The following is a 17,856-nucleotide window of genomic DNA, read 5'->3' as shown; positions in this document are numbered from 1 at the left end:
GCGTGCCGCGGAGCGGCTGGGCTCGTGAGCCATGGTCCCGGGGCCTGCGCGTCCGGAGCCTGTGCTCCGCGACGGGAGGGGCCACAGCAGTGCCTACCGCAAAAAAAAAAGAAAAAAAAAAGAATGTCCTGCCTATGTTTTCCTCTAGGAGTTTAATGTATCCAGTCTTACATTTAGGACTTTAGTCCATTTTGAGTTTATTTTTGTGTATGGTGTTAGAGAATGTTTTAATTTAATTCTTTACAATAGAATTTACTTTTATGAACCACAGGATGTGTCTGTTATTTGGGTGTTTCTGCCTAACAGAGGAAGTACTTTCATTTGAATCAACTTCACAGCTTTCTGCTTTTTTCTTTCCCAAGGGTATAAAAGACCTTGTGGTGGCATATAGTGATGCTACTGAAAAGACAAAACTCTAGGACCATTTTCCCCAGCACAGATTTCTTGGCTCCTTTTCTTGCTGGAAGATAAGTGAGAGACGTTACTGTGTTCCCACCTTAGCTTTGTCTTCTTTAGCTTGAAATTTGCAATGGAGAAGCTCACTGGAACTGGCTCATTTGTCCAGCTGCCCTCAATGTCAGGATCTGAATGAAGGCCTGGGACTCTAAGCGGCTTTGCCAAGTTCATACAGCCGGTTGGGGCAGAGCTAAGACACAGCTCTCCTGACTCTCAATCTAGTGCAAGTCTCACTAATTCCCTGAGGCCTCTCAGCTGGCTTCCCAGGTGTCATTCTTCTCCCAGTTTTGGCCTAGGTGCAAACTTTTCTGTTAAAATGAAACAAGCCAAAAATGAAACTTTGACTTTTTCACAAACAGTATTTTTCCTAGCCATCCCCTCTCTCTTTATACCACTGCTTACTGGATGAGAACGTTGAGTGGAGATGTAGATCTTGAAAGTAGAGCTACTAGCTGCTCTTCTAAAAACCTGTAAATTAGGAATTTTAGGGATACAAATATAAGTGCATGCTATGGCTCTGAGAAAGTTGTTGGATAGATTAGGTTCTCCTCTTTCTCTGATGAGATCCCTTAGAGTCTTGGCTTTCATCCTCCTTTTCTTTGCTATAAGAATCTTTTAAGTCATTGATCAGGAGAAATTCTCCCAACCTAGTCCAATTAATTAAGAGAAATTCCTGCACATGTATTTGGAAGGAAAGGAAGGTTTGATGTTCAGATAATACATTTGGGGGCTTTGGACCCCAATTTTTTTTTTTTTTTTTTGCGGTATGCTGTCCTCTCACTGCTGTGGCCTCTCCCATTGCAGAGCACAGGCTCCGGACGCGTAGGCCCAGTGGCCATGGCTCACGGGCCCAGCCGCTCCGCGGCATGTGGGATCCTCCCGGACTGGGGCACGAACCCGCGTCCCCTACATTGGCAGGCGGACTCTCAACCACTGCGCCACCAGGGAAGCCCCCAAATGTATTTTTTAAGGAAAAATATTTTATGAAAAGGACCTCTGGTCATCCTAGCCTTAACTTTTTTTTTTTTTTTTGGAAATTTTAGTTCTTTATAGTCTGTGTAAAAATGAATTAGCAAAAACAGATTGCTCAAAGTTAATGAAATTTTGGACTCAACTTTGAAATACTGGTATGGGTAGTTAAATTTCCTAAACCAACTTTCTGAGTCAGAGGTGAAGGGCATCATTTCCCAATTCTGGTTTACAGTGTCATCCTCATAATGTCTGCCTTCAAAAAGGGAAGCTACTCAAAATGAAAAGGAGGGAGGAGTATTGAGTGGAAATGATGATTCATTACCACAACTCCCAGCAGTAGAGTAATGCATTCCCACAGTTCCTGGTCATCTGTTTTTCTATGCCATTATGCTAATGAATCACTGCTGTTTACTGTTTGGGGAGTAGCACCTTTCAACACCTGTAAGAAAGAAACACTGTTTGAAAGCTGGCTTCTTGGTTAGAATGCCAAAAAGTTTTGTGACATGCTCTAGTTCCCAAAACCTAGTAGTAGAAAGGACTACATTCATATTCTAAATGTGAAGAAACTGTGCTTCTGTTAGCGAGGGACCAGGTCCTTCCTGCAAGTGTCTCACTGGAATGAGATCTGAACGTGCTTGCATCACTGTCACTGTCAGCAAAACAGACTTAATCTGTGATTTGTCCATGTTGACTCTGGTTTATTTAAAATAGACGAGGACAAATAAGGAGCTATAATGCTGTTTTTGCATCTTAAAGAGTATTTGTTATGTTTTGCATTTACTCTCTTGGCTTTAAACTTTCCAAGAAGTTTTGGGTCAAGATAGTAGTTAACCTCTTCTCCCAGTTAATTTTGGTCTGCAAATTCAGACTTTTGAAATTAACTCTAAAAGCAGTTGATTTTAAAAACATGTTGGAAAATAAAATAATTTAATTTCTGGGGATATCACATTTAACTGTATTAACCTAGAATTGTTTTGCTCAGATGTTTTGTTCAATCATTTTTTTTTCTAATGCTGGTATGATGGGGAATAACACACTCCATGTTCAGGTCCTTTGGAGTTGATGGATGAGGTACTTTGCCTCACTACTTTGAATGTTTATGAGTATGGTAATTCATTTTTTGTTTCTCTAATAATGTATATTATTATTGCCTCAGCTAAGCTTCCTGGTCTATTATCTTTCAGTCTCTTGTCATTTAGAGATTTGAAAATTCCATCTATATGAAGGTACCTTTGAGTGATGGGATTCACTTTGAGAGTAGGATGCAGTCTTTGCAAAAGAAATAAAGAGGATTAGAATATAAAATGGGAGACTAGAACAAACATTGTGTTTCTCTAACAATGCTGGCATAGCTGAGTAGTCCTAGGATTCTGGCTTCCCAAGTCCCACAACCAGCAGAAACAATTCCCCAGAGAGAATCACTGTTTCCAGTCGGAACTGTAAAAGCGTAAGTAATACAATGAAATTGTTAGGGATTAAATGGCAGCTCAGATAATCTCTTTCCTTTTAGGTTGAGTACATTTGTTTTCTAAACAAATGGAAAATGGGTCTTAGAAATATTATTTTAGTTAGTGTGGCATTTTTACTTAAAAACCACTTTAAACCTAGTCATAGTTCCAGATGGTCAGAATGAAAATCACTCAACTCACTGTAGTGGTTAAACTAAGATTGATAGCTGTGAATTTACCAGGATTTTGTTGTATTCTAGAAATTCAGAACGTTTTAGGACCTCTTATATGTCTGAATATGGGGCGAAGATATAGTAAATAGGCCTGATATGGCTATACTATGACAAAAACAATTTTATGTAAGACATTCATTGTCAAGTGACATAAGTATGAAAGATGTCAGCCACATCAACACTTGGTCACCCATAATTCAAGTGGATTTTGTGGCAACATAAATTTTTCATTCATGCTTGCTGGGGTAGATTCATTCTTTCAGATAGTATTTGTAACAAAGTAACAAAAGGTAGAAATACTGACCATTTCCATGGGGATATTACTTCCTAATCTATTGCTGTGGACTGTTGCTCCAGGCCTGATAAAAATATATGGAATTTTGTGGTTCTTGCTGTTTGCTGAAAATCAGTATGACATGGCGGCACATCTCAAATTGCAATAGTTTATATAAATCTTTTTCTTGGGGACTGACGTGTGCCTAAATTTCCCATAATTATTTATCATTCCAAGATATATTAAGGCATCTAATGAATTACCTTGTGGATTGCTTTCAGTCAAAATATAATGTTCCTGCACAGGATGAAGTTTGATTTCATTGAATTGAATAAATATTTATGTAGCGGTAAATACATAGCAGGTATTTTCCAGGTGCTGAAGACACCAGCTAGGTCTCAGTAGTCCTTGTGAACTTACTAGAGTATAGAGATGAGGGAGGACAAAAGGCTTTTGTGTCTTCAGAACAGATGTCCTCGTGGGGGTTAAAGGGACGCGCAAAGTCTCTGAAATATCTTTGAACTATGGGATTTTTAGCTTTGTAAACTATGGAATATTATGTTCCTTCTCTGAGCCTCATGTCTATGTGAAAGTGGAGGTAACGCCTACATTAAACGGTGGTTCTGAGGATTAAACTGAAAATATAATAAAGCACTCTGTACTAACTGGCAGAGAGGATGCTCCATGAAAGGCATTTATTCTTATTATTACTCTAATGTTCTTAAGAGGACCATGTTCATATAAAAAACACTAGGAATTTAGAAAAGAGCATCATGGTTTTGATTTGCTTAGAAATCTTCATGCTAACTGAGTCAGATTATGAAAGATCTGGGTGGCAGAAAGGACCCTGGCACCAGCCCAAATCTCTTACAAAAAGAAAGGGGGATGAAGGTTTCCTAAATTCTTTTGGAGGTTGAATCACTGAATAGGGAGACCCCTGCTGAGGTAGAGAAGATGCAAAGCACTGTGCTTCCCTTTGGAGGATTCAGTGAAGAAGCTCTGCTGATGCCAAATGGCAGAGTACATTCTTTGCTTCTCAGCCACCTCCTGAAGAATCATGCATCAAGCATCCATTCTACGAATACATATTTACTGCATGAGTACTGTGCACTGGGCACTGTTCTGAGTGCTGAAAATAGAGAAGTGAAAAGGTAATTGATAAAAATCACTGTTCTCATCACGGAACTTACCTTGCTGTAAAGGGAAGAAGACAGTAAACACGGTCTATAAATAATGTATGAGGTACGTTAGAAGGTGATAAGTGCTAGTGAGAAGAATAAATCTGAGAAGAGGTTAAGGAGTGCTGGCAGTGGTTGCAGCTGTCAGTGGAGTGGCCAAAGTAGGCTTCAGTGAGAATGTCTCCTCTGAGCAAGTTTTTGGAAGAAATACAGGAATGAGCGAGGCAGAAAATCAAAGTGAAGAGTATTGGAGGGAAGGGAGCAGGCCTGGTGTGAAGACTCCAGGGTGGGAGCATGTTAGTGTGTTCAGCATCAGGGCCTCAGACAAAGAGATTAGAGCAGAGTAAGCAAACAAGAAGAACTTTGGGAGGGACAGTAAGACACCTGATCCCACAGGACTGTGCAGACCTTCATAAGAAAGTGGCTTTCATTCCCACTCATGCGCGGAGCCAGTGGGGGACTTTGCGCAGACGAACGTCATGCTTTGACTTAATTGTTTTAAAGTCTTACACAAACTACTGGATGACAGTAGACTTTGGGGGCGGGAGGCAGGTACACAGTGGGGTAATGGATAATAGTAAGGCACACTCTTGGGAAGCTCTTTCTGCTGAGGCAGTTGAACACTATAGTAGTTGGGTTATCTTGATGATCACTATCTTATAGGTCAGGCCATTCAAGGTCAGCAGGAAACCTGTTCTACTTGAGCAAGGGAGTGGCGACTTGCAGGAAACAGGACAGCCATCCTGTTTGGAGTTCTGGTGGACCACGCTGAGCGACAATGGTAGCAGTGCTTCCAGAACTAAATAGTCACCGTTCAGTTGGTACTGGGGAGCAGAGCAGTGGTAGCTGCAGGAAGCAGAAGCACTGGTACAGCCCCTGTGGAATTGTGCATCATTCAGCAGGAAGTTGGGGGGTGATGTCTAAAGGAAAGCATGTCTAGAAGTGCTCACCGGGTAGCCCCAGTACCAGAGTAGCTTCATGTTTGGATGTATCACTATGGACGGTTTTAGAGTCAATGGGAACAGGCATTATGGCAGGGTGATACCTTTTGTAATATTAACCAGTAATTTAGGCATCTAGAATATGCAGCATATGTCAATGCCACTCTCTCACTTTGTCCCAGCTTACCCTTCCCCCTCCATGTGTCCTCAAGTCCATTCTCTACATCTGCATCTTTATTCCTGTCCTGCCCCTAGGTTCTTCAGAACCTTTTCTGTTTTTTTTTAGATTCCATGTATAAGTGCTAGCATAAGGTATTTGTTTTTCTCTTTCTGACTTACTTCACTCTGTATGACAGATGCGAGGTTCATCCACCTCACTACAAATAACTCAATTTCATTTCCGTTTATGACTGAGTAATATTCCATTGTATATATGTGCCACATCTTCTTTATCCATTCATCTGTCAATGGACACTTAGGTTGCTTCCATGTCCTGGCTATTGTAAATAGTACAGCAATGAACATTGTGGTAATGACTCTTTTTAAATTATGGTTTTCTCAGGGTATATGCCCAGTAGTGGGATTGCTGGGTCATATGGTACTTCTATTTTTAGATTTTTAAGGAGCCTCCATACTCTTCTCCATAGTGGCTGTATCAATTTACATTCCCACCAACAGTGTAGGAGGGTTCCCTTATCTCCACACCCTCTCCAGCATTTACTGTTTGTAGGTTTTTTCGATGATGGCCATTCTTACCAGTGTGAGGTGATACCTCTTTGTAGTTTTGATTTACATTTATCTAATGATTAGTGATGTTGACCATCCTTTCATGTGTTTGTTGGCAATCTGTTTATCTTCTTTGGAGAAATGTCTATTTAGGTCTTCTGCCCATTTTTGGATTGCGTTGTTTGTTTTTTTGATATTGAGCTTCATGAGCTGCTTGCATATTTTGGAGATTAATCCTTTGTCGGTTGCTTTGTTTACAAATATTTTCTCCCATTCTGAGGGTTGTCTTTTCATCTTGTTTATGCTTTCCTTTGCTGTGCAAAAGCTTTTAAACTTCATTGGGTCCCATTTGTTTATTTTTGTTTTTATTTCCATTTCTCTGGGAGGTGGGTCAAAAAGGATCTTGCTGTGATTCATGTCATAGAGTATTCTGCCTATGTTTTCATATAAGAGTTTTATAGTGTCTGGCCTTATGTTAAGTCTTTAATCCATTTTGAGTTTATTTTTGTGTATGGTGTTAGGGAGTGTTCTAATTTCATTCTTTTTCATGTAGCTGTCCAGTTTTCCCAGCACCACTTATTGAAGAGGCTGTCTTTTCTCCATTATATATTCTTGCCTCCTTTGTCAAAGATAAGGTGACCATATGTGCCTGGGTTTATCACTGGGCTTTCTATCCTGTTCCATTGGTCTATATTTCTGTTTTTGTGGCAGCACTATACTGTTTTGATTATTGTAGCTCTGTAGTATTGTCCGAAGTCCAGCAGCCTGATTCCTCCAGCTCCGTTTTTCTTTCTGAAGATTGCTTTGGCTCTTCGGGGTCTTTTGTGTTCCCACACAAATTGTGAAATTTTTTGTTCTAGTTCTGTGAAAAATGCCATTGGTAGTTTGATAAGGATTGCACTGAAAGTGTAGATTGCTTTGAATACTATAGTCATTTTCACAATGTTGATCCTTCCAGTCCAAGAACATGGTATATCTCTCCATCTTTTTGTATCATCTTTAATTTCTTTCATCAGTGTCTTATAGTTTTCTGCATACAGGTCTTTTGTCTCCTTAGGTATGTTTATTCCTAGATATTTTATTCTTTTTGTTGCAGTGGTAAATGGGAGTATTTCCTTAATTTCTCTTTCAGATTTTTCAGCATTAGTGTATCGGAATGAAAGAGGTTTCTGTGCATTACTTTTGTATCCTGCTACTTTACCAAATTCATTGATTAGCTCTAGTAGTTTTCTGGCAGCATCTTTAGGATTCTCTATGTATAGTATCATGTCATCTGCAAACAGTGACAGCTTTACTTCTTTTTTTCCGATTTGGATTCTTTTTATTTCTTTTTCTACTCTGATTGCTGTGGCTAAAACTTCCAAAACTATGTTGAATAATACTGGTGAGAGTGGGCAACCTTGTCTTGTTCCTCATCTTAGTGGAAATGGTTTCAGTTTTTCACCTCTGAGAAAGATGTTGGCTTTGGGTTTGTCATATATGGCTTTTATTATGTTGAGGTAGGTTCCCTCTGTGCCTACTTTCTGGAGAGTTTTTATCATAAATGGGTGTTGAATTTTGTCGAAAGCTTTTTCTGTATATATTGAGATGGTCATTTGGTTTTTATCCTTCACTTTGTTAATATGGTGTATCACATTGATTGTTTTGCGTATATTGAAGAACGCTTGCATTCCTGGAATAAACCCCACTTGATCATGGTGTATGATCCTTTGAATGTGCTTTTGAATTCTGTTTGCTAGTATTTTGTTGAGGATTTTTGCATCTATGTTCATCAGTGATATTGGCCTGTAGTTTTCTTTTTGTGACATCTTTGTCTGGTTTTGGTATCAGGGTGATGGTGGCCTTGTAGAATGACTTGGGGAGTGTTCCTCCCTCTGCTATATTTTGGAAGAGTTTCAGAAGGATAGGTGCTAGCTCTTCTCTAAACGTTTGATAGAATTCGCCTGTAAAGCCACCAGGTCCTGGGCTTTTGTTTGTTGGAAGATTTTTCATCACAGTTTCAATTTCAGTGCTTGTGATACGTCTGTTTATATTTTCTATTTCTTCTTGTAGTCTTGGAAGGTTGTGCTTTTCTAAGAATTTGTCCATTTCTTCTAGGTTGTCCATTTTATTGGCATATAGTTACTTGTAGGAATCTCTCATGATCCTTTGTATTTCTGCAGTTCAGTTGTTACTTCTCCTTTTTCATTTCTGATTCTGTTGATTTGAGTCTTCTCCCTTTTTTTCCTGATGAGTCTGGCTAACGGTTTATCAATTTTGTTTATCTTCTCAAAGAACCAGCTTTTAGTTTTACTGATGTTTGCTATCGTTTCCTTCCTTTCTTTTTCATTTATTTCTGATCTGATCCTTATTATTTCTTTCTGTATGCTAACTTTGGGGTTTTTTTGTTCTTCTTTATCGAATTGCTTTATGTGTGGTTAAATTGTTTATTTGGGGCATTTCTTGTTTCTTGAAGTAGGATAGTATTGCTATAAACTTCCTATTGTGTTTTCCTTGTCATTTGTTTCTAGGTATTTTTTGATTTCCTTTTTGATTTCTTCAGTGATCTCTTGGTTATTTAGTCGCGTATCGTTTAGCCTCCATGTGTTTGTATTTTTTACAGTTTTTTCCCGTAATTAATATCTAGCCTCATAGCGTTGTGGTCAGAAAAGATACTTGATACGATTTCAATTTTCTTATATTTACCAAGGCTTGATTTGTGACCCGAGATATGATCTATCCTGGAGAATGTTCCATGAGCAATTGCGAATAACTTTTTTCTGTTGTTTTTGGATGGAATGTCCTATAAATATCAATTAAGTCCCTGTTGTCTAATGTATCATTTAAAGCTTGTGTTTCCTTATTTATTTTCATTTTGGTTGATATGTCCATTGGTGAAAGTGGGGTGTTAAAGTCCCCTACTATGATAATGTTACTGTCAATTTCCCCTGTTATGGCTGTTAGCATTTGCCTTATGTATTGAGGAGTTCCTATGTTGGGTGCATAAATATTTACAATTGCCATATCTTCTCCTTGGATTGATCCCTCGGTCATTATATAGTGTCCTTCTATGTCTCTTGTAATAGTCTTTGTTTTAAAGTCTATTTTGTCTGGTATGAGAATTGCTACTCCAGTTGTCTTTTGATTTCCATTTGCATGGAATATCTTTTTCCATCCCCTCACTTTCAGTCTGTATGTGTCCCTAGGTCTGAAGTGGGTCTCCTGTAGACAGCATATATATGGGTCTTGTTTCTGTATCCATTCAGGCAGCCTATGTCTTTTGTTGGAGCATTTAATCTATTTACATTTAAGGTAATTATCGATATCTACAGACCAGTAGAAACTTTACTGGAAACAAAACTCAATTTCTTACTAGAGCCTTCTTTTGTGAAAAGAAGTCTGAAAAACACCTTGTGAGCACACACTAATGTCTAGTATGTAAATAAAGTATACGTAATAAGTTTTCAAAAGGCTATTAGCTTCAATCCAATAAAAGATGCCTCATTGCACTGGACACAAAAGATGACGTTCCTTGGAAATTTTCCAGCTAAACTAGTTTGGAATTATGGGAAGGGCGTTCATGGCGTTAATAATACCTCCTGTTAATTCCAGGAAAGGCATATTTCCCAGCTACCTCTCACCTGGCTCATCTCAAGAACTTTTTTTTTCCTGAATGTCTAATTTAAGTAATTTCTTTCAAATATTTGTATGCAGCACATGCAAATGCTTATGATAGGGACTTCCCTGGTGGTCCAGCGGTTAAGACTCCATGCTCCCAATGCAGGGAGCCCGGGTTCGATTCCTGGTCAGGGAACTAGATCCCGCATCCCCCGACTAAGAGCCTGCATGCTGCAACTAAAGATCCTGTGTGCTGCATCTAAGACCCAGCACAGCCAAATAAATAAATATTTTTTAATGCTTATGATATAGTAGTGAAAGAAAAATAAAATTCAGTCTCTGCTATGATTTCAGATTATTTACAATTCTGCCTGAATAAGGATTAAAAGGACTAAAAGAGAGCATGGCAAGTCCCCTGGGATATAGAAGGTTATCAATAAACATTGATGACTGAACTATTAATGCACACAAAAAAAGAAACAAGGGTAAGTTGACTATACTTCAATAAAACATATATATATATAATGGTTAGAGTGGTGATATTGATAAAATTATTCAATTTTCTTTTAAATATTATATTTATAAAATAAGTTAAAAATCAATTGGTTGGATGACATCGTTATTAAAACCCTTTATCTTTATAACTTCACCCTTTTCCATACCAGAGCTGTTTTTATCCCTTTTAGGGACAGTCTCTAGTGATAGAAAAGCAGATCCAAGCACTGAAAATGTGAGAGGTGTTCAGTTCATGGACAGAATACCACATATATATCACTGCATTCTCAAATTCAATATTGGGCAATAGGATGGCCTGATTAAGGGACTATGTGATATGTTTCCAAAGAATTTTATCCCCCCCAAATACCTGTAATTTAATACTGATGCTTCAATTTTATAGATGTGTTCTATTATTTAAGGCTTGGCCTCAAATGAATGCACATACCTGGAGAAATAATACTTCAAGAATTCTTGGTCTTTGGAATGTTAGTGTAAATCATTAGGGTAAAGGAGAGAAAGAGAGCATGAGGATTCTGGGGGTGGAAGTGGGTTTAGGAGAGGATATGTTGAAGGGAGAAAGTGGTGAAGGAAGGAGAGGAGAGAAGGCTAAGTGCTCCTTCCCCGGTTCTTCCCAGAGTTCACTCTACTTCCAAGAAGAGTGAGTTTTATGGCTGGGTTGCTGCTGGGACCTGGAGAGGTGTTGCCACCATAGTTCAGTTGGTGAGAATATGATCAGGGATTTACAGTTTGGATGCAGCTGTGATTGGGGGTGAAAACGGTCATGTCCAAAATGCCTCGTCGTCTGTGAGATTCCTGAGCCAGCAGTGAGTCCATTGAGGGATTAGGACTTTATACATTTTCAGATGGGATTTGCAGTCATAATATGAAGGCAGGATCACAGCACAGCTGTTAAGAGAGTACTAGGAGAATATTAAGATCAAATGTCAGGGCTTTTAATACCATTTTCTGCTACAGATTATGAATCTACAAATTCCTAACCCTTCATTCTCAATAACAAAAGAAATATCTTCGGTATTAATTGCAAGGTTTTGATTGTGCGTTACTACACAGTCTCAGAGCAATCCAAATTGTTTTCTTCTGGTGATCATTAATCTGGACTTCCTTTTTAATGATAAACATTTTACTATTAAACAGAAATAGTATGTTGGCTTTACTTGTGAGAAGTTTATACTTACCTGCTTAATTAATTATGTAACTGACCCTTGTTTGAAGTAATCAAAAATGAGACACAGACAGAACTCACACATCAAGGAGCCTGTAATAGTTGTGTACCTGGGTTTAAAGAAAGTGAGTGAATGTGTGTGTGTGTGTGTGTGTGTGTGTGAGAGAGAGAGAGAGAGAGAGAGAGAGAGAGCATGCATTCACATATGCATGCATAAGTGTGGCTACTAGGGTGAGAAAACAAGACAGGTATAATATATAGTAACATTTTTAAGTGTTTACCATGTGCCAGACATTGTTAGGTAAGTACCATTATTTTTTCTATTTCATAGCTTATGAAACTGAACAGTTACCTGAATATGTTTTTTCTTTTAAACTATAGAAAATGAGAGATTAAAACAAAAGAAATAGGGGTTCCCTGGTGGTGCAGTGGTCGAGAGTCCGCCTGCCGATGCAGGGGGCGCGGGTTCGTGCCCTGGTCCGGGGGGGTCCCGCGTGCAGCAGAGCGGCTGGGCCGGTGAGCCATGGTGAGCCATGGCCGCTGGGCCTGCGCGTCCAGAGCCTGTGTTTCGTGACGGGTCCGCGTACCGCAAAAAAACAAAACAAAACTAAACAAGAGAAATAAGGGAAAGGGAGCACCAATTCTGTCATGTCCTGTCTTTTTCAGAACTGTGTTTAAGCATGATAAAATGAAAGCAGACAGATTTTCTGGGAGCAGTAACCCTTCCCATGGTCAATATTGGGAAATTAGGTGAGCTATAAATGGATTTTGAATTGCAGGTTGACTTCTTTATCCATTTTATTTGAATCTCACAAATTGTTTGATGGTTGTTTATTTTCTTTGTAGTAGATGGTATTGTTATGACATGACGTTGAAATCCATACCAACTGAGAATGTTGTTTATAATCATGATATTTTTTAATAGAAATAGCCCAGAAAGGGTCTGAAATAAGGGACATATTGCTTTTATAGGCAAAAGAGCACCGTGTGTGAACGTAGAGCTACATTAAAAAATTACACCCCCAGACTTTGTGTCAGGTCCGAAAATGGGGCATTCAGTGAATAAATTTTGCTATTCATTATCAAACAAGCAAGTACATAATCAGTTTGATTCCATTTCACATGCACAACACATAGCATACACACACACACACACACACACACACACACACACACACACATATCTGCAAAAAAGACTATACCAAAAAATACTAAGTGGTTATTGCTGAGTGGTGAATTGATTTTTTTTCCTCTTTTTGACTGACTTTTTAAAACTGTCCACAGAAAAACACAGGCCCCCATTTGCAATAAGAAAACTTATAGAAGTCAGTTTTAACCAATGTTTATCACACTGCTGTCAAATGGATGGTATTGTACTCAGATCTTTGTAGAAGATACAATAATGTATTAGGGAGGCTCCTGACCTCTAGAAATTATTTATTGTGGAGATAGGCATAAAAAATGAAGACAGTATGCTAGTGTCACAGATACTGATTTCTTAATAGGAAAGCAATCCTTAAGAGTTGTGTTGTTCAGGGGAGACTGAAAAGAGAAATAAAGAGATCAGACTGGCGTTAAAAGCTAGGTCCAGTCCAAGGGAACATGTGAATCGGAGGCCAGAAATTCCTGCGGGATGTGATGGCTTCCATAAAAACATAGAGATTAGAAAGTACTATATTTATTTGAAGCTCAGAGATGAGATTAGTGGTGAAGATAAACAGTAAGATTGGTCCCCATATGGTAGCCCTTGAACGTCAGATTAATATCTTCTCAGGGCAGCCTCTTTAAGTACTTCTAACAAGCCCTTTTCAGAGGGCACAGAAGCCACATAAGGCAATCCCAAAGTCTCAGAAGAGATTCCATGCTCCACTCCCCCATTCATTTTGAATTTTGTCCTTCATCCTATCTTTTTGCCATGCCTGTTTGATATTAATGTCTTGATTTCAAATTGTCTAATTTGTTTTCATCTGTAACTTCTTCAAGATACTGTTTCTTGAAACCTAAAGGCACCACAGGTTAGCAATGCCATGCCCTCAGGACTATAACATACTGTGCACCAGCCAAAGCCGTGACTCATTTCGTCCTGGCATGCACTTGCCAAAGGAAGAAGATAAGAAAAATTGTTATTTTTTGCTTATGTAATAAAATACCCCAAGGCTTAGAAGCTTAAAACAACAAATATTTATTATGACACCAGTTTCTGGGGGTCAGGAATCTGGGAGTGTCTTGGCTGGGTCGTTGTGGCTCAGGTTTCTTAGGCTGCAGGTGTTGACTGCTGTTTCTGAGGACTTCGATGAGGGCTGAAGGATCTGCTTTCAAGCCCATTCAAGTGGCCGTTGGCAGGAGCTTCGTTTCCTTGCTATGTGAGCCTCTTTCTAAGGCTGCTCACAAGTTGATGTCCCCCAAAACAAATGATCCAAGAGTGAGAGAAAAAAAGCCACCAAGGTGAAAGCCACAATGTCTTTTACAACCTAATCTCAGAATTGACATATTATCACTTCTGTCTTTTTCTATGGGTCACAAATCCCTGGAACAACATAGGAGGGAACTACACAAGACTGTGAATACCCGGAGGTGAGGATCATTGGGGACCATCATGGAGTCTGGCTACTATGGATAGTTAGGTAATTTTTCTGAATCATATTATGGTATAAACAGATCATTTACGAAGATGAGTTTGACAGCTACATGCACCATATTTGTGCATTTAACATGATGAAATGGGATCTTTAAAAAAAACAGATCTGGTCTCTTTGGCATTATTTAGTTACACTGAGAGACACATACTTCCTTGAAATACCGATTTCCAAAAGAATGGCACAATGCTATAGGCTGAAATGCCAATTATGAAGCAAGGCCTACATTGTGAAGTCTTTGTGAGCAGAGAGCTCTTCAGTGCCCCTGAGGTTGGGCAGACTTTCTTGGGAACATGGAGCAGAAGTGTGGGGTTACCACATAGCCCCTGGAAGCATGCACTACTTCAGAGCTCCAAGCCAGGGGTCCAGACTCTCCACTGCTGTGTGACTCTTAAGTCACACTTTCTGGCTATCTGATAAATAACTTGAGTGCACTGGAATAGATAAAACATTTTAATTCTCTAACAACTTGGGATGTCTTCCCTCTCTTCTCATCTAATGGTCTTTGAGGCAGAAGATTTGCAGAGTTTTGGTGACACAATAATGCACGCTGGAGGGCTGATAACCCGTGATTAGCCTGCCCTAGTTATTCTTTTGGCTGATGAGTTTAATCATCTTTTCTATGATTTCTGGAAATTTTCAAAGATGTGTGCATCCCAATCCAATTCCCAATTCCCACCTCAATCTGATTAGCATGTTCTTCTGTGACAGGGTTGATCCCTCCATCCAAGATCAGCACAGAGATGGACCAAAAGTTCTTTTCTGTGATTCCCCCAAAGCCTGCAGGAAAAGCAGTATGCAACATGTAGTTTTCAGGAGGTTATTTAATGGGGCAGGGGAACAGGTGCTACTGTCAGCCATCACATAGCAGAGAAGACAACTTAAGATGTAAAATTTTTCTTAAAGAATTCTGCAGGGATTTCTACTACTAAGGATACTCTGACCGCAGCCTCCTACCATGTTGCTGGGCTTATTTTCTTTCCAACTGTGGCACCATTCTCACTTCTGCTTTACCTGTTGTTACTATTCTGAAGTTCTTGATGCTTCATCCCCTCCCCTCGCCCCCCAACCCCACATTCATTTTACTTTTATTCTATATTCTCCTTCAAGACAATGCAAGGAAGACTTCTTTCGTACCCAAAGCAGCCACCAAGGTTCTTTTTCCTAAACAAAAGGCCATTTCTTCTCATATGAACTAGAGCATTCCCAAGTATGCGGAAATCCAATACAATCCACACTTGTATTACAGATCAAATTTTCTTCATTCCCAAATGCAATATAAAAGCATGAAATTACAGGCAAAATATTAAGATAAATATGGTTATTGCTCCGTTATTTCTGACACTGGTACTTAAGTGCTATTATTTTATTTTATTAATAATAATGTATTTAAACTACTCAAGTTCATTGGAGGTATAACACTTTAAACATTGTACCTGGTTTGTTTGATAAAAATAAGCCTTTCTAACAGTTGACAACTCATGTAACTGCAGGTACCTAACAACTTATTCCTGTTTTGAATAACCATGCATTATTACTTTAAATACAGTGAAAGTCACTCAGAAGGAGGTAATTGGCAGTGAAATGTCATAGTACAGGTTTTTATTATTTGTTACAATAGTTCTTTTAAATGTGCAGTCACCTGTTAATACATAGCATTTATTCAGTACATTTCATTTTCAAAATACTTCATATGAATTAATTTATTTCCATAAGCACTTCAGTGAAACAGATAAGACATATCCTCTTTTCCAAGTGGGAGTTATGAAACAGAGATAAACTGCCTAACATCATACAAAGAGAGAATTAGGACAAAGATATAAGACTTTCTACTGTATTCTAACCTCGCTTATTATAATATCTATGTAGTTTTCTTTTGAAAGAAAAGAGAAGTTGAGTCTGGAGATTACAGCTTTTCTCAGACAGTGATGTTGGCTTCACTCTGTGGTACTTCCTTGGATCTTCTTGGTGATATTGCTTATCCCTAACCTTCACTTTGCCTCTGTTTTATTCGTGTGGAAGAGAGTGACAGTTTTAGCTTCTCATGCCAAAATATCTGTACAGATAAACGTAAAAAAGCAAAAGCCAAGTTTAGTTATATTTTAAAGCTTCCAAAAGCATCATGGGAGACTCCCCATGCATCAAGAACTCATCAAACCAGATGAGCCCCAAACCAGAGGGGCCCTAAAGCCCAGGCTTTCATAGCTGTGTTTCTACAGAGTATGTTTTGGGTCACTGAAAATTCTCTCTTTATTTGAATGTAGATAATTCTCCAACTATCAAAATTTAATGTTTATTGTGTAAGTAAGTGACTTGAGTGAGATGAAAGCTTATAATTGTTTTACTCAGGTAGCTAATAATTGATGATTGTTTTGAACATTTGATATATTTTTTATATTTTAAGTCAGATTACCTCACTCTTCTCTTCAGAATCCTCTGATGACTTTCCATTCCACCCAGAATAAAATGTATGCTTTTATCACAGCCTGTGAAGCCCTCCTACAGCTCTCCCTCTGCCTCTGCCTTTATTCCAGCCACACAGGCCTTCCTGCCCTTTCGTAGAAATGGGAGCACACCTTTCCTCCCCATCCTGCTTAGGGCCTGCATACTTGTTTTCCCCTCTGCTGTGATTCTCCAGCTGGCTGGCTGTTGGGTACTCTGAACTCTCCAAAGTGAGCCTGCTTTAAATGCACATTGAGCCTTGTTTCTTGACAAAAACTTCTAATACATAGTCCTTACTTTAACAATTACACTCATGTCTGAATGTCTAAAGGTAAGGCTATGGGTTCTTAGTGTGAACATTCATCTGGAAAGGGTAGCATTCCCATCTAGCGCTGAAAATTATATCCTTCTTAAAATTGAAAAAAGACACCCAAATTCTATAAACAATTTTCTGTGTAAAACATCTTTTGCCATAAAAATACTCTAAGGGGTTTCCTAGTTTGTCTCCAGATTCCATGAAACCTTTGCAACTGGATCAATCAATCTCCAGCTACAAATCAGAATATTTATTGAGCTACTACTTATGTTCAGAGTGAAGAAATAAAAGCCACAGGTCTGCCTTCAATGTCTATCCTCGTTTCAAGTTACTGTCTCTTTGGAGACATAACATAATAAAAACATAAACAATCAAGCAAACTTCTACCTTTCCCAATGATAAATAATGTCCCAATATTCTTAAAGGTTGACTTTATCTCCGAATACCTATTAGGAATAACATTTACCTATGCTTACACATTCAAGTGTTTGGGGCTAAAACTATTTGATACAGATTTAATGACCTTTAATAAAAATGTATTTAATCTGAATGTTTGCCTCCAGATATGGTGGTTACATTCTATCAGTGTATAAGTGTATGATATTCTGAAAATGGGAATGCAACATGGTAAAAAAGGAATATCAATTACCACATGCTCTAACTACACAACACATGGTATGTGGACAATTGACTAGCACAGATACTTATAAAATTTGAGTTTGCAATAGTGATAGCTTCTTATTCAGTCTTGCAAACCCCTAGGGATGCTGTAGCTGAAAACCATTTCAAGTAATGTAATGCTGCTCCACCCTTTCCTCGAAATGACTGCTGCAATAGACCCATTAACACTACGGGTATTTATATACTGCTTTTCAAAGGACAGGCTCAGGAGATTTGTGCCAAGAGCTCACGAATGAAATTCTACTGAGCAGCATCTTCCAGGAATTTGAGAATGT

General features: G+C 38.7%; 1 long non-coding RNA gene across 1 annotated transcript in view; it reads left to right on the top strand.

Annotated features, from left to right (window-relative positions):
* The first annotated feature begins 1,435 nt into the window (after positions 1-1,435).
* LOC149749228 (uncharacterized) overlaps positions 1,436-17,856 on the top strand; it is a 48,661-nt gene continuing 32,240 nt past the window's right edge. Inside the window, exons 1-2 of the long non-coding RNA XR_016393406.1 lie at positions 1,436-6,031; positions 10,180-10,310. This is a non-coding gene — a long non-coding RNA (uncharacterized LOC149749228). The remainder of the gene's footprint in view (positions 6,032-10,179; positions 10,311-17,856) is intronic.

This window comes from Delphinapterus leucas, chromosome 5 (assembly GCF_059928025.1).
Source record: "Delphinapterus leucas isolate spDelLeu-1000000601 "Yukka" chromosome 5, BTC_Dleu_Yukka2, whole genome shotgun sequence".
Lineage (NCBI taxonomy): Eukaryota > Metazoa > Chordata > Mammalia > Artiodactyla > Monodontidae > Delphinapterus > Delphinapterus leucas.
Note: the sequence above shows the minus strand (reverse complement) of the source record. Positions and strands in the feature narration are given on the sequence as shown.